Here is a 24,609-nt window from a genome sequence, read left to right as displayed (position 1 = left end):
CACAATTGGTGGCTGACTAAATACTTTTTTTCCCCACTGTACATGTGGGTAGAGTTAAAGTGACTTTGCATAAATAATCAACAGAGTAGCAGCAGCGTAAAAAATGCAAATAGTCCGGGTAGCCATGATTAGCTGTTAAGAAGCCTTTTGGACCTAGACTTGGTGCTCCGGTACCGCTTGCGGTGCGGTAGCAGAGAGAACAGTCTATGACTAGGGTGGCTGGAGTCTTTGATTTTTAGGGCCTTCCTCTGACACCGCCTGGTATAGAGGTCTTGGATAGCCGGAAGCTTGGCCCCAGTGATGTATTGGGCCATACGCACTACCCTCTGTAGTGCCTTGCGTTTGGAGGCCGAGCAGTTGCCATACCAGGCGGTGATGCAACCAGTCAGGATGCTCTCGATGGTGCAGCTGAATTACTTTTTGAAGATCTGAGGACCCATGCCAAATCTTTTCAGTCTCCTGAGGGGGAATAAGCTTTGTCGTGCCCTCTTCATGACTGTCTTTGTGTGTTTGGACCATGAGAGTTTGTTGGTGATGTGGACACCAAGGATGTTGAAGCTCTCAACCTGCTCCACTACAACCCCGTCGATGAAAATGGGGGCGTGCTCGGTCCTCTTTTTTTTCCTGTAGTCCACAATCATCTTCTTTGTCTTGATCACGTTGAGGGAGAGGTTGTTGTCTTGGCACCACATGGCCAGGTCTCTGACCTCCTCCCTATAGGCTGTCTCATCGCTGTCGGTGATCAGGCCTACCACTGTTGTGTCATCGGCAAACTTAATGATGGTGTTGGAGTCGTGCCTGGTCATGCAGTCATGGGTGAACAGGGAGTACAGGAGTGGACTGAGCACGCACCACTGAGGGGCCCACGTGTTGAGGATCAGCGTGGCAGATGTGTTGTTACCTACCCTTACCACCTGGGGGTGGCCCGTCATGAAGTCCAGGATACAGTTGCAGAGGGAGGTGTTTAGTACCAGGGTCCTTAGCTTAGTGATGAGCTTTGAGGGCACTATGGTGTTGAACGCTGAGCTGTAGTCAATGAAGTATGCAAATTGGAGTGGGTCTAGGGTTTCTGGGATAATGGTGTTGATGTGAGCCATGACCAGCCTTTCAAAGCACTTCATGGCTACAGACATGAGTGCTACGGGTTGGTAGTAATTTAGGCAGGTTATCTTAGTGTTCTTGGGCACAGGGACTATGGTGGTCTGCTTGAAACATGTTGGTATTACAGACTCAATCAGGGACATGTTGAAAATGTCAGTGAAGACACTTACCAGTTGGTCAGCGCATGGTCGGAGTACACGTCCTGGTAATCCGTCTGGCCCTACGGCCTTGTGAATGTTGACCTGCTTAAAAGTCTTACTCACATCGGCTATGGAGAGCGTGATCACATAGTCATCCAGAACAGCTGATGCTCTCATGCATGTGTCAGTTTTGCTTGCCTCGAAGCAAGCATAGAAGTGATTTAGCTCGTCTGGTAGGCTTGTGTCACTGGGCAGCTCGCAGCTGTGCTTCCCTTTGTAGTCTGTAATAGTTTTCAAGCCCTGGCACATCCGACGAGCATCAGAGCCGGTGTAGGACGATTCAATCTAAGTCCTGTATTGACTCTTTGCCTGTTTGATGGTTCGTCGGAGGGCATAGCGTGATATCTTATAAGCGTCCGGGTTAGAGTTCCGCTCCTTGAAAGCGGCAGCTCTACCCTTTAGCTCAGTCCGGATGCTGCCTCTAATCCATGGCTTCTGGTTGGGGTATGTACGTAAGGTCACTGTGGGGATGACGTCATCGATGCACTTATTGATGAAGTCAGTGACTGATGTGGTGTACACCTCATAGCTATCGGAAGAATCCCAGGACATATTCCAGTCTGTGCTAGCAAAACAGTCCTGTAGCTTAGCATCTGCGTCATCTGACCATTTCCTTATTAACCGAGTCACTGGTGCTTCCTGCTTTAGGTTTTGCTTATAAGACGGAATCAGGAGGATAGAGTTATGGTCCACTACTGGTCCTCCAGTGAAATAGTGCAAATGTGACGAAGTAGCCGATTATCAAAATGAGTATAAAGCTTGTACAATTAAGTGTACACGTCTATGTAATTTTGCCTATATTCATTCAAGTGCCAAATATTTCTGTATTAGGCCTATCCTATAAGCTGATATATATGCCTATCTATATATGCCTATATGTTTTTGTCTGAGTGACTCCAAGAAGCTCCTTTAATATTATTAATTTACTACCTGTTGCCTGCTCTTCGATTCACAATACAACAACAATTAGTGTAGCCCTAATAACTTTTTTCGAAGTGTAAACTATACTAAAGTCCCATATGCAAAAGGTTATATCAAGGAGGACATTATCGTGCAACATTCAGCCTCTAGTAGGCTAGGCTTGCCTATATCAACACCATGTTCAGGAATCTTATGGCTTGGCGGTAGAAGCTGTTAAGAAGCCTTTTGGATCTAGACTTGGCGCTCCGGTACCGCTGGTGGGCGTGAGAAAGAGGGTGAGGAGGATGAAGGCGAGGATGGGGGTGAGGGGCGTGAGGAGGGGGTGAGGGAGAGAGATGCTTCATTCATGACTGGTGTCAGAGTGAACCAGAGTTGCTTTGTTGCTAACACCTCCTCACTTCTATTCTCTCCAGATGTGTGGTATACTGTATCAACACTGAGACAGTGGCAATCTTTTCCCCCTACACCCACAGCGTTTTTACAGTTACGAGAACACACATACTCGTTCAGCATTTTCTACCTAAAGCATATACCTCCCTTCCTGTTTACATACCCTTATGGAAAAACCACATGATTTCACATGTGGAAAATCACATGATTTCACGTGACATTTCCACATGTTTTGCGCATGTGAAACCATATGCTTTTGGAACACTTCACATTGATGATATTTCATTTGATCACATACCCTTTCATCAAATTTCACAGGTAACAAAAATGAGTTATTATATACACACACAGTGCTTTTAACACAGTGTTTTCAATTTACATATGTTGACATACATGACTACATTGTGAATGTTTATTTATACAGTAATTATTATTCAACATGTCCTTACCTGGGATTTGAACTCACAACTTCTTGGTACACACCATTCCAATCGTCCTGCTATGCCACCATGTCTGCGTCAGTAACTAATTTCACCTGTATTCCTACACTTTGAACTTCAAAGTAAATCTCAGCTTTGTTAAAAATACACTCCAAAAAATGATTATATTTATCATAATGATTCAGGAGTAACACTAAAAGAGAATAATATGCCCCACCAACATTAGACAATTATACATGAAACCCTCAAATTGCTGAAATAAGTAAATTAAATCAATGATGAGAATAACTAAAATAGCAGTGCAGATGGCACTCTTTTGCTAAGTGAAGAGATGTATTATACAGTTGAAGTCGGAAGTTTACATACACTTAGGTTGGAGTCATTAAAACTGGTTTTTCAACCACTCCACACATTTCTTGTCAACAAACTATAGTTTTGGCAAGTCGGTTAGGACATCTACTTCGTGCATGACACAAGTAATTTTTCCAACAATTGTTTACAGACAGATTATTTCACTTATAATTCACTGTATCACAATTCCAGTGGGTCAGAAATGTACATACACTAAGTTGACTGTGCCTTCAAACAGCTTGGAAAATTCCAGAAAATGATGTCATGGCTTTAGAAGCTTCTGATAGGCTAAATGACATCATTTGAGTCAATTGGAGGTGTACCTGTGGATGTATTTCAATTTCTCTTTGCTTGACATCATGGGAAAATCAAAAGAAATCAGCCAAGACCTCAGAAAGAAATTGTTGACCTCCACAAGTCTGGTTCATCCTTAGGAGCAATTTCCAAACGCCTAAAGGTACCACATTCATCTGTACAAACAATAGTATGCAAGTATAAACACCATGGGACCACGCAGCAGACATACCGTTCAGAAAGGAGACGTGTTCTGTCTCCTAGAGATGAACGTACTTTGATGCAAAAAATGCAAATCAATCCCAGAACTACAGCAAAGGACCTTGTGAAGGTGATGGAGGAAACAGGTACAAAAGTATCTATATCCACAGTAAAACAAGTCCTGTATCGACATAACCTGAAAGGCCGCTCAGCAAGGAAGAAACCACTGCTCCAAAACCGCCATAAAAAAGCCAGACTACGGTTTGCAACTGCACATGGGAACAAAGATTGTACTTTTTGGAGAAATGTCCTCTGGTCTGATGAAACACAAATAGAACTGTTTGGCCATAATGACCATCGTTATGTTTGGAGGAAAAAGGGGGTTCTTGCAAGCCGAAGATCACCATCCCAACTGAGAAGCACGGGGGTGGCAGCATCATTCTGTGGGGGTGCTTTGCTGCAGGAGGGACTGGTGCACTTCACAAAATAGATTGCATCATGAGGAAGGAAAATTATGTGGATCTATTGAAGCAACATCTCAAGACATCAGTCAGGAAGTTAAAGCTTGGTCACAAATGGGTCTTCCAAATGGACAATGACCCCAAGCATACTTCCAAAGTTGTGGCAAAATGGCTTAAGGACAACAAAGTCAAGGTATTGGAGTGGCCATCACAAAGCCCTGACCTCAATCCTATAGAAAATGTGTGGGCAGAACTGAAAAAGCGTGTGCGAACAAGGAGGCCTACAAACCTGTCTCAGTTACACCAGCTCTGTCAGGAGGAATAGGCCAAAATTCACCCAACTTATTGTGGGAAGCTTGTGGAAGGCTACCTGAAACATTTGACCCAAGTTAAACAATTTAAAGGCAATTTTACCAAATACTAATTGAGTGTATGTAAAATTCTGACCCACTGGGAATGTGATGAAAGAAATAAAAGCTGAAATAAATAATTCTCTCTACTATTATTCTGACAATTCACACTCTTGAAATAAAGTGGGGATCCTAACTGACCTAAGACTGGGAATTTTTACTAGGATTAAATGTCAGGAATTGTGAAAAACAGAGTTTAAATGTATTTGGCTAAGGTGTATGTAAACTTCCGACTTCAACTATAGATCATGATTGTTTAGGGGAACGCTGCAGACTTTGTGGTGCAGCAGAAAGATCAGTGTACCTCAAATCCAGAGGTTGTCAGTTCAAATCCCAAGTGGCGTCATATTTTAGCTGAACAGCGATAACACATGAAATTGCATGTTATATGAAGTGTTCCAAAAACACGTTTTCACATGTGAAATGTCATATTTACTGTCAATCGCAATACATTTGGGTACTTTTTGGCCCGTCCTGCAAATTAACTTGGCATGCCTCACTTGCAATTGCATTTAAACTTGTAGGATACTTTAGATGCTCTTATGGCACAAACTGAGTTGTGTTGAAAATAGTGGAAAGAACATTTAATCTATTTCTACAGCTGAACTGTATTTTGTCAGTAAATATACAACAAACTGTGTTCAGGAAGTACACAGAAATTCCAATTCTAATTAAATACTGGAAAATTAGGAATTAGGTTTACTTTCTGAATTGACTGGAATTTACAATGGAATTTACCTCAACATTGGTTAGTACACTAGGGACGCAACCACACCTGGGATTTTAACTCAGTGAAACTTTACAGTGAAACTGTAAAGCTTTTTTAAAGACTATAATACCCCCCTCATATTGAAGAATATGTATGTGTCACGTTCGTTGAGTACAGGATTGGACCAAGGTGCAGCGTGGAATGCATACATGTTTATTAACGACATTAACACACGACAAAACAACAAAAGCAACGTAATGTGAAGCTCACAATGGCTACACACAAACAAGAGTCAAGATCCCACAACATAGGTAGGCAAAATGGCTACCTAAGTATGATCCCCAATCAGAGACAACGATCGACAGCTGCCTCTGATTGGGAACCACACCCGGCCAACATAGACCTAAACACACTAGATCAACACATAGATATACACATTACATAGATACTCACACCCTGACCAAACCAACTAGCGAACTCTATCTCAGGGCGTGACAGTATGTTTCCACACACCGAGGACTAGGCTGTTGATCGATTCAAGAAGAGGTCGTTTTTATTGATCCCAGATTCTCAGTTTGTCAGTGTCAAAATAGCCTGTCTTTTCGATCATTTTTGCAGTATTAAAAAAGGGTATGCTAAAGTCTCCAGTCATATAAAATGACATAGAATTGTCACTGACAAATGGATAATCTGAGATCATTAAAAAATACCTTGTCTTGAATCCATCAACAGCCTAGGCCTAGGTGTGTGGAGACACACATACAGTGCACTCAGAAAGAATTCAGACCCCTTGATTTTCTCCACATTTTGTTACGTTACAACCTTATTCTAAAATGGATTAAATTGTTTTTTCCCCCCTCATCAATCTACACACAATACCCCATAATGACAAAGCAAAAACAGGTTTTTAGAAATGTTTGTAAATGTATTAAAAATGAAGCATGGTGATCGCAGCATCATGCTGTGGGGATGTTTTTCAGCTGCAGGATCTGGGAGACAAGTCAGGAGTGAGGGAAAGATGAACGGAGCAAAGTACAGAGAGATCCTTGAAGAAAACCTGCTCCATAGCGCTCAGGACCTGAGACTGGGTCGAAGGTTCACCTTCCAACAGGACAACGACCCTAAGCACACAGCCAAGACAACGCAGGAGTGGCTTCGGGACAAGTCTCTGAATGTCCGGGCTCTTGCTGGGCCACACAAGGACATTCAGAGACTTGTCCCGAAGCCACTCCTGCGTTGTCATGGCTTGGTTTTTGCTCTGACATGCACTATCAACTGTGGAACCTTACATAGACAGGTGTGTGCCTTTCCAAATCATGTCCAAACAATTGAACTTACCAGAGGTGGACTCCAAACAAGTTGTAGAAACATCTCAAAGATGATCAATGGAAACAGGATGCACCTGAGCTCAATTTCAAGTCTCATAGCAAAGGGTCTGAATACTTGTGTAAATAAGGTATCTTTTTTTTATTTTTTTTATCAATTTTAGAATAAGGCTGTAACGTAACAAAATGTGGAAAAAGTCAAGGGGTCTGAATACTTTCCGAATGCACTGTACATGTTCTTTGAATGTAGTATTCTACAGTACTGTAAATTACAGTACATTACACTGTTTTCACATTAGGCAATAAACTTGCACTACCCATTAAAAATCGACTGAATATCAAATTTCCATAATTTCTATCCCATGTGCTATCAAAGGTGTGATCATTGAAGACATCTTTCACAATGTACTCAAATGAAATAAATGAAAGTAACAATGTATAGCAGGCACTAGTTTGTATCAAGCCTGTCTTGAGCATTTGGCCATAGGTTCCTATCGAAATCGCAGTAAATATCTTAATTGTTCATGCACCTGGGGAAAAACCTTTTGGCATGGCCAACACAAGCCTGACATATGTCTGGATTGACATCATTGCATGCCTCATCCATGGCCTGAAGGAGGGTGGTACGCTCATGGGGATGGCAATCATACATCTTCCTCCTGTATTGTAATTGTGTACTGTATTTTACAGTATTGCATTGTACTTACGTATTGTAGTGGTCCTTTAAGTGGCTCAGTTCATAAGTGCATGGCACTAGCAACACCAGAGCTGTGGGTTCGATTCCCACTGGGGTTACATACCAAAATGTGTGGACTGTTGTCACTTTGGATAAAAGTGTCTTCTATGTAAATGTTTACTGTATAGGGGATATGTTTCTTTCTTGTTTTGGACTTTCTGGATTATTTGCATAATGGTATTGTATTGATATTGTGTTATTGCACTGTAGGAGCTAGAAATAGCATTTCACTGCACCTGCTGTAATCTGCTAATCTGTGTACACGACCAATAAACTTTGATTTGTTACATTGATTTGTCAATATCAGATTTATTTTAAATTTACAATGAAGTAAAATCATAAGTCATCATCATAATAGTCCATTTGAGTATATATCATACTAACACTGAAGTGAAAGTCATATTATTTAGTATTGGTGCTAAACCGTGTTGTTGGAGGCTGGCATGCTAGTTGGCTGTGGCGTCATAGGATTCGGTGCCCTGGACGGTTTTCACGGAAGAATACTGTACCAAGTTAGCTAGCTGAATAAACTAAGTTAGTCTATTCCTAGAAAACATTGAACCGCTGTAGTTTACAACAATTATAGTTTCTGAGGTGGAAGTTGGGAGAGTTATATTTGGGTGTTTCAGTGAAACGTAAGTGAGGGAGGCCCCGCTCTCTCGCTTTCCCAGATGTTTAGTTCATTTCATTCCGATCTCCTTTGCATTATTGTAGCCATTTTCTGTAGCCTGTCAACTATGCGTCTGTCTATCCCTGTTCTCTCCTCTCCGCACAGGCTATACAAACGCCTCACACCGCGTGGCTGCTGCCTCTCTAACCTGGTGGTCCCTGCACGCACGACCCACGTGGAGTTCCAGGTCTCCGGCAGCCTCTGGAACTGCCGTTCTGTGGCCAACAAGGCAGAGTTCATCTCAGCCTATGCTACCCTCCAGTCCCTCGACTTCTTGGCGCTGATGAAAACATGGATTACCACTGAAAACACTGCTACTCCTACTGCTCTCTCCTCGTCTGACCATGTGTTCTCGCATACCCCGAGAGCATCTGGTCAGCGGGGTGGTGGCACAGGAATCCTCATCGCTCCCAAGTGGACATTCTCTCTTTTTCCCCTGACCCATCTGTCTATCTCCTCATTTGAATTCACAGTCACTAGCCCATTGAAGCTTAACATCCTTATCATTTATCGCCCTCCAGGTTCCCTTGGAGAGTTCATCAATGAGCTTGACGCCTTGATAAGTTCCTTTCCTGAGGATGGCTCACCCCTCACAGTTCTGGGTGACTTGAACCTCCCTACGTCTACCTTTGACTCATTTCTCTCTGCCTCCTTCTTTCCACACCTCTCCTCTTTTGACCTCACCCTCTCACCGTCCCCCCTACTCACAAGGCAGGCAATACGCTTGACCTCTTCTTTACTAGATGCTGTTCTTCTACTAATCTCACTGCAACTCCCCTACATGTCTCCGACCACTACTTTGTATCCTTTTCCCTCTCGCTCTCCTCCAACACTACTCACTCTGCCCCTACTCAGAAGGTAAAGCGCCATCGCAACCTTCGCTCTCTCTCTCCCGCTACTCTCTCCTCTTCCATCCTATCATCTTTTCCCTCTGCTCAATCCTTCTCCCTCCAATCACCTGATTCTGCCTCCTCAACCCTTCCCTCTGCCTCTAACCCTAGGAAGCTCTTTGCCACCTTCTCCCCTCTGCTGAATCCTCCTCCCCTCCCCCCCTCCTCCCTCTCTGTGGATGACTTCGTCAACCATTTTGAAAAGAAGGTTGACGACATCCGATCCTCGTTTATTAAGTCAAATGACACTGCTGGTCCTGCTCACACTGCCCTACCCTATGCTTTGACGACTTTCTCCCCTCTCTCTCCAGATGAAATCTTGCGACTTGTGATGGCCGGCCGCCCAACAACCTGCCTGCTTGACCCTGTCCCCTCCTCTCTTCTCCAGACCATTTCCGGAGACCTTCTCCCTTACCTCACCTCGCTCATCAACTCATCCTTGACCGCTGGCTATGTCCCTTCCGTCTTCAAGAGAGCGAGAGTTGCACCCCTTCTGAAAAAACCTACACTCGATCCATCCGATGTCAACAACTACAGACCAGTATCCCTTCTTTCTTTTCTCTCCAAAACTCTTGAGCGTGCCGTCTTTAGCCAACTCTCTTGCTATCTCTCTCAGAATTATCTTCTTGATCCAAACCAGTCAGGTTTCAAGACTGGTCATTCAACTGAGACTGCTCTTCACGGAGGCTCTCCACACTGCTAAAGCTAACTCTCTCTCCTCTGCTCTTGTCCTTCTAGACCTGTCTGCTGCCTTTGATACTGTGAACCATCAGATCCTCCTCTCCACCCTTTCCGAGTTGGGCATCTCCGGTTTGGCTCACTCTTGGATTGCGTCCTACCTGACAGGTCGCTCCTACCAAGTGGTATGGAGAGAATCTGTCTCCGCACCACGTGCTCTCACCACTGGTGTCCCCCAGGGCTCAGTTCTAGGCCCTCTCCTATTCTCGCTATACACCAAGTCACTTGGCTCTGTCATATCCTCACATGGCCTCTCCTATCATTGCTACCCAGACGACACACAACTAATCTTCTCCTTTCCCCCTTCTGATAACCTGGTGGCGAATCACATCTCTGCATGTCTGGCAGACATATCAGTGTGGATGACGGATCACCACCTCAAGCTGAACCTCGGCAAGACGGAGCTGCTCTTCCTCCCGGGGAAGGACTGCCCGTTCCATGATCTCGCCATTGACAACTCCGTTGTGTCCTCCTCCCAGAGTGCAAAGAGCCTTGGCGTGACCCTGGACAACACCCTGTCATTCTCCACTAACATCAAGGCGGTGACCCGATCCTGTAGGTTCATGCTCTACAACATTCGGAGAGTACGACCCTGCCTTACACAGGAAGCAGCACAGATCCTAATCCAGGCACTTGTCATCTCCCGTCTGGATTACTGCAACTCGCTGTTGGCTGGGCTCCCTGCCTGTGCCATTAAACCCCTACAACTCATCCAGAATGCCGCAGCCTGTCTGGTGTTCAGCCTTCCCAAATTCTCTCACGTCACCCCGCTCCTCCGCACACTCCACTGGCTTCCAGTTGAAGCTTGCATCTGCTACAAGACCATGGTGCTTGCCTACGGAGCTGTGAGGGGAACGGCACCTTCAGGCTCTGATCAGTCCCTACACCCAAAAGAGGGCATTGCGTTCATCCACCTCTGGCCTGCTGGCCTCCCTACCTCTGCGGAAGCACAGTTCCCGCTCAGCCCAGGCAAAACTGTTCGCTGCTCTGGCACCCCAATGGTGGAACAAGCTCCCTCACGACGCCAGGACAGCGGAGTCACTCACCACCTTCCGGAGACACTTGAAACCCCACCTCTTTAAGGAATACCTGGGATAGGATAAAGTAATCCTTCTATCCCCCCTTACCCCCACCCCCAAAAAAAAAAACATATTGTAAAGTGGTTATCCCACTGGCTATAAGGTGAATGCACCAATTTGTAAGTCACTCTGGATAAGAGCATCTGCTAAATGACATAAATGTAAATAAATATATGTGGGTATAACTGACGGTGACTACCGATACTGGCTAATATTCAACACAATAAAGAATTTTTAAAAATACTGGGAAAAGTCTGGTCATATAATTAAACCCTTACAGAAATCAACTCTGTAGGTTGGGCGCTACACTGTCATTTGTGCATGGCTACAGAAGCCTATAGCTTGGGTCTCCAAATTTCATCCCTGCAAGTTATATGGCCAGCATTTCATAAACTTCACTGTGGAAAACGTGATATTTTGATATGCTTCAGTTTGCTGCCATATGACTGTTTTCACGTCTTCATAGATCATTAGGTCAAATAAATCTAAAACAATTGTCATTTATATTTACAATCCCCTTATTCAAACGGCTTACTCATTTACCTAGCTCTTATCAATTAGTAAATTACAGTGCATGTGCAGTGAATGATGTTATTTCTATAGGAAAAAAGAAAGTAGATGTTCTACTTGGAACCGATAGGTTGCTCGACCGTTTAATTGGGCGTAACGGTAGTGGAATTGTGAGGGAATTAAGTCAAGGCCAGAATACAGCGTATCGGTAGACACAAATCCGCAACAACTTCATTTATTTGTTCTCCACCCCAAACGAATAGCGGGCAAATGTGCTATTCTCATAAATTCAAGGTCAGAATACGCGGAGAGAAAAGGTTCCATTTACGCACGCTTAACTCGGGTCGGAATCCCACCCCTAACTGAAACTTTTATATGTACCTGGCCATTGCAAGTCCACGATATACTTCCCACACCAAGTTGCTTCTTTCTAGGTGAAGTCCTGTCCAATCAGAAAGCTTTATTTGTATGTGGTCCAATCACTGAGCAGTTTCTCTCTTTGCGCTCCAATCACGAAGCCCCCCAAAAAAGCTGATTAGAACAAGAGCAATTACTATTACGTAACAACACACAAAACCAGGCCAAACGATACCTCATAGGGTTGCAGTAGTGAATGCAATCTAAACGTTATGGAGTACTGGGTTTCATATGTGTAATGGATGGGGGTGTTGAGGAGCCTATTTTGTTTTGTGGTTGAGGCGTATGAATCATTATTAAGGGAGGTTTAAATGCTTTCCCAATACGCTGAGGTGATTTAACCTCATCTGTGGACAGTGTATATTACTGGACTGGGGAGGGGGTTGCTGCTGCTGGCTGACTGCTGCTTTACATAATTAATCATTTACTTAATGTGTGTGCATGTGTGTGCATGTGTGTGTATGCGTGTGAGTGTATGCGTTGCTGGAGACCCAGAGACTTCAGGGTTACCAGGAGGTGGTAGTGTTAGGATCAGCATTCATTTGTTTACGCCCCTGTTCAAGGACATACACACATTCACACACGAGTGCATACTGTACATACAGTGGCTTGCGAAAGTATTCACCCCCCTTGGCATTTTTCCTATTTTGTTGCCTTACAACCTGGAATTAAAATGTATTTATTTTTTTTTGGGGGGGGGGGGGTTGTGTCATTTGATTTACACAACATGCCTACCACTTTGAAGATGTATTTTTGATTGTGAAACAAACAAAAACAGAAAACTTGAGTGTGCAGACTCTGGGGCCTTTCAGAACAGGTGTATATATACTGAGATCACATACTGAGATTGCACACAGGTGGACTTTATTTAACTAATTATGTGACTTCTGAAGGAAATTGTTGCACCAGATCTTATTTAGGGGCTTCATAGCAAAGGGGGTGAATACATATGCACGCACCACTTTTCCGTTATTTATTTTTTTGAATTTTTTTAAACAAGTAATTTTTTTTATTCCACTTCACCAATTTGGACTATATTGTGTATGTCCATTACATGAAATCCAAATAAAAATCCATTTAAATTACAGGTTGTAATGCAACAAAATAGGAAAAACACCAAGGGGGATGAATAATTTTGCAAGGCACTGTACACGGGCAAGTGCACACACGCAGAAATCTTAGCAAATATATTGAGAATGCAATACAGAAATATCTAATTTACATACAGTACCAGTCAAAAGTTTGGGCACGCCTACTCATTCAAGGGTTTTTCTTTATTTTTACATAGTAGAATAATAGTGAAGACATCAACATTATGAAATAACACATATGGAATCATGTAGTAACCAAAAAAGTGTTAAACAAATCAAAATATATCTTTTAAAAAAAATCTTAAGGCTCTGTCAAGTTGGTTGATGATCATTACTAGACAGCCATTTTCAAGTCTTGCCATAGATTATGAAGCCGATTTTTGATAGAGCATAGCGTTTGCAACGCCAGGGTTGTGGGTTTGATTCCCACGGGGGACCAGTATAAAAAATAAAAAAATAATCGGTAAAAATATGTATTCACTAACTGTAAGGCGCTCTGGATAAGAGCGTCTGCTAAATGACTAAAATGTAAATGTAAAATTTGAGTCAAAACTGTAACTAGGCCACTCAGGAACATTCAACATCGTCTTGGCAACCAACTCCAGTGTATATTTGGCCTTGTGTTTTAGGTTATTGTCCTGCTGAAAGGTGAATTTCTCTCCCAGTGTATGTTGGAAAGCAGACTGAACCAGGTTTTCCTCTAGGATTGCCTGCGCTAGGCTCTGTTCTGTTTCTTATTACCCTAAAAAACAGCCTAGTCCTTGCCGCTGACAAGCACACCCATAACATGATGCAGCCACCACCATGTTTGAAAATATGAAGAGTGGTACTCTTTTTTTATTATTATTATTTATTTCACCTTTATTTAACCAGGTAAACCAGTTGCGAACAAGTTCTCATTTACAACTGCGACCTGGCCAAGATAAAGCAAAGCAGTGCGTTAAAAAACAAAACAACACAGAGTTACATATGGGGTAAACAAAATATAAAGTCAAAAATACAACAGAAAATATATATACAGTGTGTGCAAATGTAGCAAGTTATGGAGGTAAGGCAATAAATAGGCCATAGTGCAAAATAATTACAATTTAGTATTAACACTGGAATGATAGATGTGCAAGAGATTATATGCAAATAGAGATACTGGGGTGCAAATGAGCAAAATAAATAACAATATGGGGATGAGGTAGTTGGGTGGGCTAATTTTAGATGGGCTGTGTACAGATGCAGTGATCCGTAAGGTGCTCTGACAACTGATGCTTAAAGTTGGTGAGGGAGATAAGAGTCTCCAGCGTCAGAGATTTTTGCAGTTCGTTCCAGTCATTGGCAGCAGAGAACTGGAAGGAATGGCGGCCAAAGGAGGTGTTGGCTTTGGGGATGACCAGTGAGATATACCTGCTGGAGCGCATACTACGGGTGGGTGTTGCTATGGTGACCAATGAGCTTAGATAAGGCAGGGATTTGCATAACAGTGATTTATAGATGACCTGTAGCCAGTGGGTTTGGCGACGAATATGTAGTGAGGACCAGCCAACAAGAGCGTACAGGTCACAGTGGTGGGTAGTATATGGGGCTTTGGTGACAAAACAGATGGCACTGTGATAGACTACATCCAATTTGTTGAGTAGAGTGTTGGAGGCTATTTTGTAAATTACATCGCTGAAGTCAAGGATCGGTAGGATAGTCAGTTTAACGAGGGCATGTTTGGCAGCATGAGTAAAGGAGGCTTTGTTGCAAAATAGGAAGCCGATTCTAGATGTAACTTTGGATTGGAGATGCTTAATGTGAGTCTGGAAGGATAGTTTACAGTCTAACCAGACACCTAGGTATTTGTAGTTGTCCACATATTCTAGGTCAGACCTGCCGAGAGTAGGGATTCTAGTCGGGTGGGCGGGTGCCAGCAGCGTGTATGTGTTGAATTTGCACCAAAAATAACGCTTTGTATTCCGGACATTTCATAGCATTTTTTTTTGCTGTTTTACTTTAGTGCCTTATTGCAAACAGGATGCATGTTTTGGAATATTTGTTTTCTGTACAGGCATCCTAATTTTCACTCTGTCATTCAGGTTAGTATTGTGGAGTAATCACAATGTTCTTGATCCATCCTTAGTTTTTTCCTATCACAGCCATTAAACTCTAACTGTTTTAAAGTCACCATTGGCCTCATGGTGAAATCCCTGACCGGTTTCCATTCTCTCCGGCAACTGAGTTAGGAAGGACGCCTGTATCTTTGTAGTAACAAGTGTAATTAATAACATCACCATGCTCAAAGGGATATTCAATGTCTGTTTTTAAATTTTTACCCAATAGGTGCCCTTCTTTGCGAGGCATTGGAAAACCTCCCTGGTCTTTGTGGTTGAATCTGTGTTTGAAATTCACTGCTCGACTGAGGGACCTTACAGATTAATTGTATGTGTGGGGTACAGAGATTAGGTAGTCATTCAAAATAATGTTAAACACTATTATTGCACACAGAGTGAGTCCATGCAACTTATTATGACTTGTTAAGCAGATTCTTACTCCTAGACGTATTTAGGCTTGCCATAATAAAGGGATTGAATACTTATTGACTCAAAACATTTTAGCTTTTCTATTTTAATTAATTTGTTAAAACATAATTCCACATTATGGGGTATTGTGTATAGGCCACTGACACACAATCTAAATGTGATCTATTTTAAATTCAGGTTCTAATGCAACAAAATGTGGAAAAGTCAAAGGGTGTGAATACTTTCTAGATAAGAGACCACACCAAGACATAACAATAAAGCCTAAAATATGCTGTTGAAATAAAGATTAAACAGAGAATATGTAACCACGAGAGCACAATCAAGCCTGGGTTTAATAAGGATTTCACCACACACACACACACACACATAAACAAACACACTGGGGCAAATACATGCATGTTTTAAATGAGAAGATGGCAAAAAAAACAGCTTCAAAGCTATGGATTTCCCTACAAATTCATAAGGGCTGTTTGCATATGTCAGTTTATTGGCTTCACTTAGTCAATGATGCACAAAAGATTTAACACAACACACACACACACACACAGACAGACACACACAGCGACATGAAAGCAAATCCGATTCAAATCCCATCAACAGATGTAACAGGAATTCTCATTATAACTAACGGTTGGAGAGAAAGAGGATGGTTTGTTTGTGCACAGCAAATTGGCCAGTGTTACCTAGTGTTGATTTTTAAGTGTAACATTTCTAGTGTTGATTCAGGAGTGAAATTAACACTCAGTGGTGTAAAATAACCCCAGGGTTTGAGAGTGTGATTGTGTCAGTTTTACTCTGTGAAGAGTAAAACATTCCCATCAAAACCACGCCCATCATTATCACATTTCCCAGCATGCTCTACTGCAGCAAGATTGTTTTAGGATTCTTTTTCATATCTGAGTTTTTGCATGTACATTGTTTGATTGATTAATCTTATGCTACACAAAGATAAATAACATACATCCAATCAGTTACTTAGATTTATTGCAACCGTTGTTCTAGTTTAAATAGTTTAAGTAGTCTCCTTTATCAATGTTCCTAACCCTGACACTCATTCTGAATACAGGTTGTGGGTGAATAAACGTTCCAGTTATTGGATGTCCTAACTCTGGCTGGATTCACACATTACTTTGCACGCCAGCAGAATGTGACTTGCAGATCTGATGTGGCCTGTAAAACCAGGAGGTTCCTAACACCACTGTGTGGACCCATATAGACACTGGCCCAGTGTTAAATTTAACGCTGTCAGTGTTGATTTAACACTGGAGAATTTGCTGTGTGCAGAAATGTAATTACATCAATTTGAAAGCAGCCATCAATCTGTCTCCCTTACAAACAGCCAGCAGTAGGGGTTAGGTTGTGTGTAGGTTGCAATTTCTGATGGCACGCATCCAAACATATTTCAAAGAAACCTTTGTATATTGTAAATAAGTGGACAAACCCAATGTACCAGTGACACTCTGACTGTGGGGATAGGAGTGTAGGATTTACAATTAGAGAGACACTGTTCTGTTCAAGCACCATTACAACAACAAACACAGTCCACTCCCAGACCCATCCCAGGGACCAGGCGGTAAAGGTCCTGCCACACGACCCCCACGGACCCCTGTCGTAACGGAAAATGCCAATTAACAAGAGAATGTTTGGTAATTAAACATCCAGATGAATGACTTATTTTTTCATGTCTTGTTTTTGAATCATTAAAGCTGTTTTTTATGTCCCTAGTTTACTGAGGTAGAATGTCCTGATTAATATGGGTCGTTTCTGTGAATTGGTGGAGCTGCGCAGGTGTGAATTGCAGTCCTTGGTATGTGTGAATGTTGGAAATGTGAGAAATGAGATAACCAAGACACAGGGTTTATTCTCTTCATTTCCATTTAATTGAAACCAAATTAAATCAACCGAACACCCAACTGTTTTGATGTTGATTTTTTTTAAAGGCCTGTGTTGGCTCAGGCTGGTGCATGCAGGATAATTACAGGCAGAGCAGAGCAGCGTGAGCTTTGTGACACAAACCCAAAGATCGGCCTGATATTTCCCTATTACCCCGGACTCTACACCACGCCCACACTGTCACTCGCCCCCTGGCCCACAATCCATCATGCCCAATGGGATCGGCCTCCTCTCCCCCCTATACCTCCCCCACCCCCACCAGTGGAGGCTGGTGGGGGGAGCTATAGGAGAATGGGCTCATTGTAATGGCTGGAATGGAATTAATGGAACGCATCAAACACAAACATATGGAAACCACATGTTTGACTCCATTCAATTTATTCCATTCCAATCCCATCTTCTTATAGCCCTTCCCACCAGCCCCCACTGCCCCCCACCCCCTCCTCTCCCAAAGACGCACCTCCACTGAACCTATCACCGGCTGACTCCTGAAATGAATTGCATTTCTCGATAAACAAGGCTTCCTGTTAAGAGGTTGGTAACAGGCTATAAGCCCATAGCAATAGGGGTGATAGGGGAGGCGGATTGATAAATGGTTGTTGCGTGTCCCCACGAAATGTAATACACACACAGAGACCGAGAGACAGAGAGAGAAGAGAGAGGAAAATACATCATATTAATCACAAGTTGATGATGCAAATGACAAAGCCTTGGGTGTAACCAACACAGTCCCCATGGTTATTTAATTAAACACTTTACTTATTTCAGCGCTGCTAAGCTAAACATTATTAAACAAAATAAACTGATCTTTAAAAGTCTTGAAAACCAATGGGATAGGGTTAAATAATTAGCTCGGAAACACCAGTCAGATGCAGTAGTGGTGCTTGGGTAAAATCACTGGGGAAGCCATGCCAGAAAAAACAACCATATTACAACATATGTGTTGTAATAATTGCGTTGTTTGCTCTATAACCTGTTAGTTCATATGCCTTGGGACCGTGATATATGCCTAAGGCCGAGACAATAAGAAGAAACAGTGACAATAATTTCAACCTCACCTTTGTTTCATCATAAAACTGGAGAGAAACCTCTGTCCGGTGAAGTCCACAAAGCACATTGCATGTAACAAACAGTTAAAATGCTTGCTTGCTAGCCTAACTTCCTTTCATGGGCAAAGTTAGCTAGTTAACATTAGCCTTCTACATCTATCTACATATTGAACTTCCATCCTCTCAGTACAGGGGAACATTGTCTTTTATGGTCAGATCAGAATTGCCTTTATAATCATTGGCCAGTACAGAGAATTAAGTAAAACCAAATCCCTATCTCCCAGAGGTGTGGACTCGAGTCATGTGACTTGGACTCGAGTCAGACTCGAGTCATGAATTTGATGACTTCAGACTCGACTCGACAAAATGTACAAAGACTTGCAACTCGACTTGGACTTTAACATCAATGACTCGTGACTTGACTTGGACTTGCGCCTTATGACTCGAGAAGACTTGCTACGAGGACTTGTAATGACTTGCAAAGGCTTGCTAAGAGGACTTGAAATGACTCGAAACTAAAATGTAGGACTTTGGACTCGACTTGAGACTTGATGGCTTTGACTTTTGACTCGACTTGGGACTTGCCTCATCTTTGACTCGACTTGACTCGGGACTCGAGGGCAAAGACTTGAGACTTACTTGTGACTTGCATAACAATGACTTTGTCCCACCTCTGCTATCTCCACCCATGGCTAATTTAGGAAAGGGACGATTTTAGATAGCTAGCTAGCCACCAGACGACAACAACACTATGAGATTCAACAATTCAAGTTGTTTCTATTGATTACGTATTTGTCTGTGATATGAGTGAAGCCAAATCCAAACTGGCTTCCCTTGAAACGTTTTTTGGTGCGCCAGGACCATTCACAGCTGAGCTCATTCAGTTTAGCAAAATGCTGATTGGCTATTATTTTATACTTTTTTTTAATTGAGGCCAAATGCTTGCTGGCTTCCCTTGCATTCAATGCTACTGGCGGCATTAGACCAGACCGCATTAGATACATGGCCTACACATACAGAGACAGAGGGGTGCTGTTTCGTTCACTCAGATGCTTTCTCCAGTGAGAAAAATTCAGCCTCTTGCAAATTGAAGGAAAATCATGAAAACACAGAGACGAAAGATACATCATTTGATGTTTTTGTATTTTTTATTGGTCATTTTTTGGGGGAAGCCTGGCTTTCCTTGGCATTCATGAATACACGCCACTGGTCAGATGACTGAGTCACAAATGACTAAGTCATACATTTCGGAAATCGTCGCACTAGAGTAAAATTGGCGTCCACACTCTCAGTGTTTGATGTTAAAGGTATTTCTTGACAGTACTGTACCAACCTTACCTGTCAAACCAACCAGGACAGACAAGGTGACCGAGCTTATTTCCTAGAAACAGCCAACTCTCTGCGGGTTATACGGGGAAGAGGAGGAAGTATACCTAACTACCACAGTGAAACCACAGAATATGAAGAATCCAGGACAGGAAAAATATAAAAACAACCAAGCAACCTCCAAGGTCAGCATTCTAACTAGATCACTGTTTCTCTTTCCTCAAGTTACAGTGGGGAAAAAAAGTATTTAGTCAGCCACCAATTGTGCAAGTTCTCCCACTTAAAAAGATGAGAGAGGCCTGTAATTTTCATCATAGGTACACGTCAACTATGACAGACAAAATGAGGAAAAAAAATCCAGAAAATCACATTGTAGGATTTTTAATGAATTTATTTGCAAATTATGGTGGAAAATAAGTATTTGGTCAATAACAAAAGTTTCTCAATACTTTGTTATATACGCTTTGTTGGAAATGACACAGGTCAAACGTTTTCTGTAAGTCTTCACAAGGTTTTCACACACTGTTGCTGGTATTTTGGCCCATTCCTCCATGCAGATCTCCTCTAGAGCAGTGATGTTTTGGGGCTGTCGCTGGGCAACAAGGACTTTCAACTCCCTCCAAAGATTTTCTATGGGGTTGAGATCTGGAGACTGGCTAGGCCACTCCAGGACCTTGAAATGGTTCTTACGAAGCCACTCCTTCGTTGCCCGGGCGGTGTGTTTGGGATCATTGTCATGCTGAAAGACCCAGCCACGTTTCATCTTCAATGCCCTTGCTGATGGAAGGAGGTTTTCACTCAAAATCTCACGATACATGGCCCCATTCATTCTTTCCTTTACACGGATCAGTCGTCCTGGTCCCTTTGCAGAAAAACAGCCCCAAAGCATGATGTTTCCACCCCCATGCTTCACAGTAGGTATGGTGTTCTTTGGATGCAACTCAGCATTCTTTGTCCTCCAAACACGACGAGTTGAGTTTTTACCAGAAAGTTATATTTTGGTTTCATCTGACCATATGACATTCTCCCAATCCTCTTCTGGATCATCCAAATGCACTCTAGCAAACTTCAGATGGGCCTGGACATGTACTGGCTTAAGCAGGGGGACACGTCTGGCACTGCAGGATTTTAGTCCCTGGCGGCGTAGTGTGTTACTGATGGTAGGCTTTGTTACTTTGGTCCCAGCTCTCTGCAGGTCATTCACTAGGTCCCCCCGTGTGGTTCTAGGATTTTTGCTCACCGTTCTTGTGATCATTTTGACCCCACGGGGTGAGATCTTGCGTGGAGCCCCATATCGAGGGAGATTATCAGTGGTCTTGTATGTCTTCCATTTCCTAATAATTGCTCCCACAGTTGATTTCTTCAAACCAAGCTGCTTACCTACTGCAGATTCAGTCTTCCCAGCCTGGTGCAGGTCTACAATTTTGTTTCTGGTGTCCTTTGACAGCTCTTTGGTCTTGGCCATAGTGGAGTTTGGACTGTGACTGTTTGAGGTTGTGGACAGGTGTCTTTTATACTGATAACAAGTTCAAACAGGTGCCATTAATACAGGTAACGAGTGGAGGACAGAGGAGCCTCTTAAAGAAGAAGTTACAGGTCTGTGAGAGCCAGAAATCTTGCTTGTTTGTAGGTGACCAAATACTTATTTTCCACCATAATTTGCAAATAAATTCATTAAAAATCCTACAATGTGATTTTCTGGAAAAAACATTCTCAATTTGTCTGTCATAGTTGACGTGTACCTATGATGAAAATTACAGGCCTCTCTCATCTTTTTAAGTGGGAGAACCCGCACAATTGGTGGCTGACTAAATACTTTTTTCCCCCACTGTATCTGTGAAAGGTCACCATCATATTAGCCTATCAGATCTTTAAAGCTGCTCTTTTCAAAAGGCTCATTCCTCAGCTTTCAGCTCAGCCTCAGAGGCCTTGCTGGTTGAATGACGCTCCGTCCTAATTCTCTCTTCTCCTTATCACAACCAGCTTAACCCTACGACCTTGTTCAGAAAGTATTTACACCCCCTGACTTCTTCCACATTTTTTTGTGTTACAACCTGAATTTTATATTGATACAATTTAGATGTTGTGTCACTGGCCTACACACAATACCCCATAATGCCAAAGGGGAATTATGTTTTTAGAAATGTTTACAAATTCATAAAAAATAAAACATTAAAATGTCTTGAGTCAATAAAGTATTCAACCTCTTTGTTATAGAAAGCCTAAATAAGTTCAGGAGTACACATTTGCTTAACAAGTCACATAATAAGTTGCATGGACAATAATAGTTTTTAACATGATTTGAATGACTATCTCATCTTGGTACCCCACACATACAATTATCTTTAAGGTCCCTCAGTCGAGTACTTCATTTCAAACACAGATTCAACCACAAAGACCAGGGAAGTTTTCCAATGCCTCGCAAAGAAGGGCACCTATTGGTAGATAAAAAATAAAATAAAATAAAATATCGCTGTAATAGGAGAAAACTGAGGATGGATCAACAACATTGTAGTTACTCCACAATACTAACATAATTGACAGAATGCAAAGAAAGAAGTCTGTATAGAATAAAAATATTCCAAAACATGCATCCTGTTCGCAACAAGGCACTAACATGCTGACCAAACAGGCTCTGCGTGTGCATCCGCATGTTGATTTTGTCTATCATGACACGCAGGTTAAAATACCAAAACCAACTGTGAACCAATTATATTAATTTGGGGACAGGTCGAAACACACATGAAACATTAATGGACATTTAGCTAGCTTGCTGTTGCTAGCTAATTTGTCCTGAGAGATAAACATTGACATGATTTGGAAAGGCACACACCTGTCTATATAAGGTCCCACAGTTGACAGTGCATGTCAGAGCAAAAACCAAGCCATGGGGTCAAAGGAATTGTCCGTAGAGCTTGTGTCGAGGCACAGATCTGGGGAAGGGTACCAAAACAGCATTGAAGGTCCCCAAGAACACAGTGGCCTCCGTCATTCTTAAATGGAGAAGCTTGGAACCACCAAGACTCTTCCTAGAGCTGGCCGTCCGGCCAAACTGAGCAATAGGGGGAGAAGGGCCTTGGTCAGGGAGGTGACCAAGAACCCGATGGTCACTCTGACAGAGCTCCAGAGTTCCTCTGTGGAGATGGGAGAACCTTCCAGAAGGACAAACATCTCTGCAGCACTCCACCAATTAGGCCTTTATGGTAGAGTGGCCAGAGGGAAGCCACTCCTCAGTAAAAGGCACATGACAGCCCGCTTGGAGTTTGCCAAAAGGCACCTAAAGGACTCTCAGACTATGAGAAACAAGATTCTCTGGTCTGATGAAACCAAAATAGAACTGTTTGGCCTGAATGCCAAGCGTCATATCTGGAGGAAACCTGGCACCATACCTACGGTGAAGCATTGTGGTGGCAGCATCTTGCTGTGGGGATGTTTTTCAACAGCAGGGACTGGGAAACTAGTCAGGATCGAGGGAAAGATGAACGGAGCAAAGTACAGCGAGATCCTTGAAGAAAACCTGCTCCAGAGCGCTCAGGACCTGAGACTTGGTCGAAGGTTCCCCTTCCAACAGGACAACGACCCTAAGCACACAGCCAAGACAATGCAGGAGTGGCTTCGGGACAAGTCTCTGAATGTCCTTGAGTGGCCCAGCCAGAGCCCGGACTTGAACCCGATCTAACATCTCTGGAGAGACCTGAAAATAGCTGAGCAGCGACGCTCACCATCCAACCTGACAGAGATTTAGAGGATCTGCAGAGAAGAATGGGAGAAACTCCCCAAATACAGGTGTGCCAAGCTTGTAGCATCATACCCAAGATGACTCGAGGCTGTAATCGCTTCCAAAGATGTTTCAACTAAGTACTGAGTAAAGTGTCTGAATACTTATGTAAATGTCATATTTCAGTTTTTTTTTTTTATATAACGTTGCAAAAATGTGTAGATTGATGAGAAAAAAAACAATTTCATATATTTTAGAATAAGGCTGTAACGTAACAAAATGTGGAAAAAGTCAATGGGTCTGAAAACTTTCCGAATGCGCTCCATTCTTGTGTATTTTATTTTATTCCTTTTGTGTTAGTTACTATATCTATATATATATATATTTATTTATTTATTTTTTTGGCTCCGCATCATTGGGAGAGGTTCGTAAGCAAGCATTTCACTGTAAAGTCTACACCAGTTGTATTCGGCCTATGTGATTCATAATATTTTATTTTATTTGTTTGGAAGAGGTGCATTTTCAGATGACATTTTCCATAGAGTGAAATTAGGGCAATAGAGAGAACTTTGTTTTTTTCATGACATTTACAGTGGGGAAGAAAATTATTTAGTCAGCCACCAATTGTGCAAGTTCTCCCACTTAAAAAGATGAGAGTGGCTTGTACTTTTCATCATAGGTACACGTCAACTATGACAGACAAAATGAGAAAAAAAAATCCAGAAGATCACATTGTAGGATTTTTAATGAATTTATTTGCAAATTATGGTGGAAAATAAGTATTTGGTCAATAACAAAAGTTTCTCAATACTTTGTTATATACCCTTTGTTGGCAATGACACAGGTCAAACGTTTTCTGTAAGTCTTCACAAGGTTTTCACACACTGTTGCTGGTATTTTGGCCCATTCCTCCATGCAGATCTCCTCTAGAGCAGTGATGTTTTGGGGCTGTCGCTGGGCAACACAGACTATCAACTCCCTCCAAAGATTTTCTATGGGGTTGAGATCTGGAGACTGGCTAGTCCACTCCAGGACCTTGAAATGCTTCTTACGAAGCCACTCCTTTGTTGCCCGGGCGGTGTGTTTGGGATCATTGTCATGCTGAAAGTCCCAGCCACGTTTCATCTTCAATGCCCTTGCTGATGGAAGGAGGTTTTCACTCAAAATCTCACGATACAT

This window comes from Coregonus clupeaformis, chromosome 27 (assembly GCF_020615455.1).
Source record: "Coregonus clupeaformis isolate EN_2021a chromosome 27, ASM2061545v1, whole genome shotgun sequence".
Classification (NCBI taxonomy): domain Eukaryota; kingdom Metazoa; phylum Chordata; class Actinopteri; order Salmoniformes; family Salmonidae; genus Coregonus; species Coregonus clupeaformis.
This window is presented reverse-complemented; position numbering follows the sequence as displayed.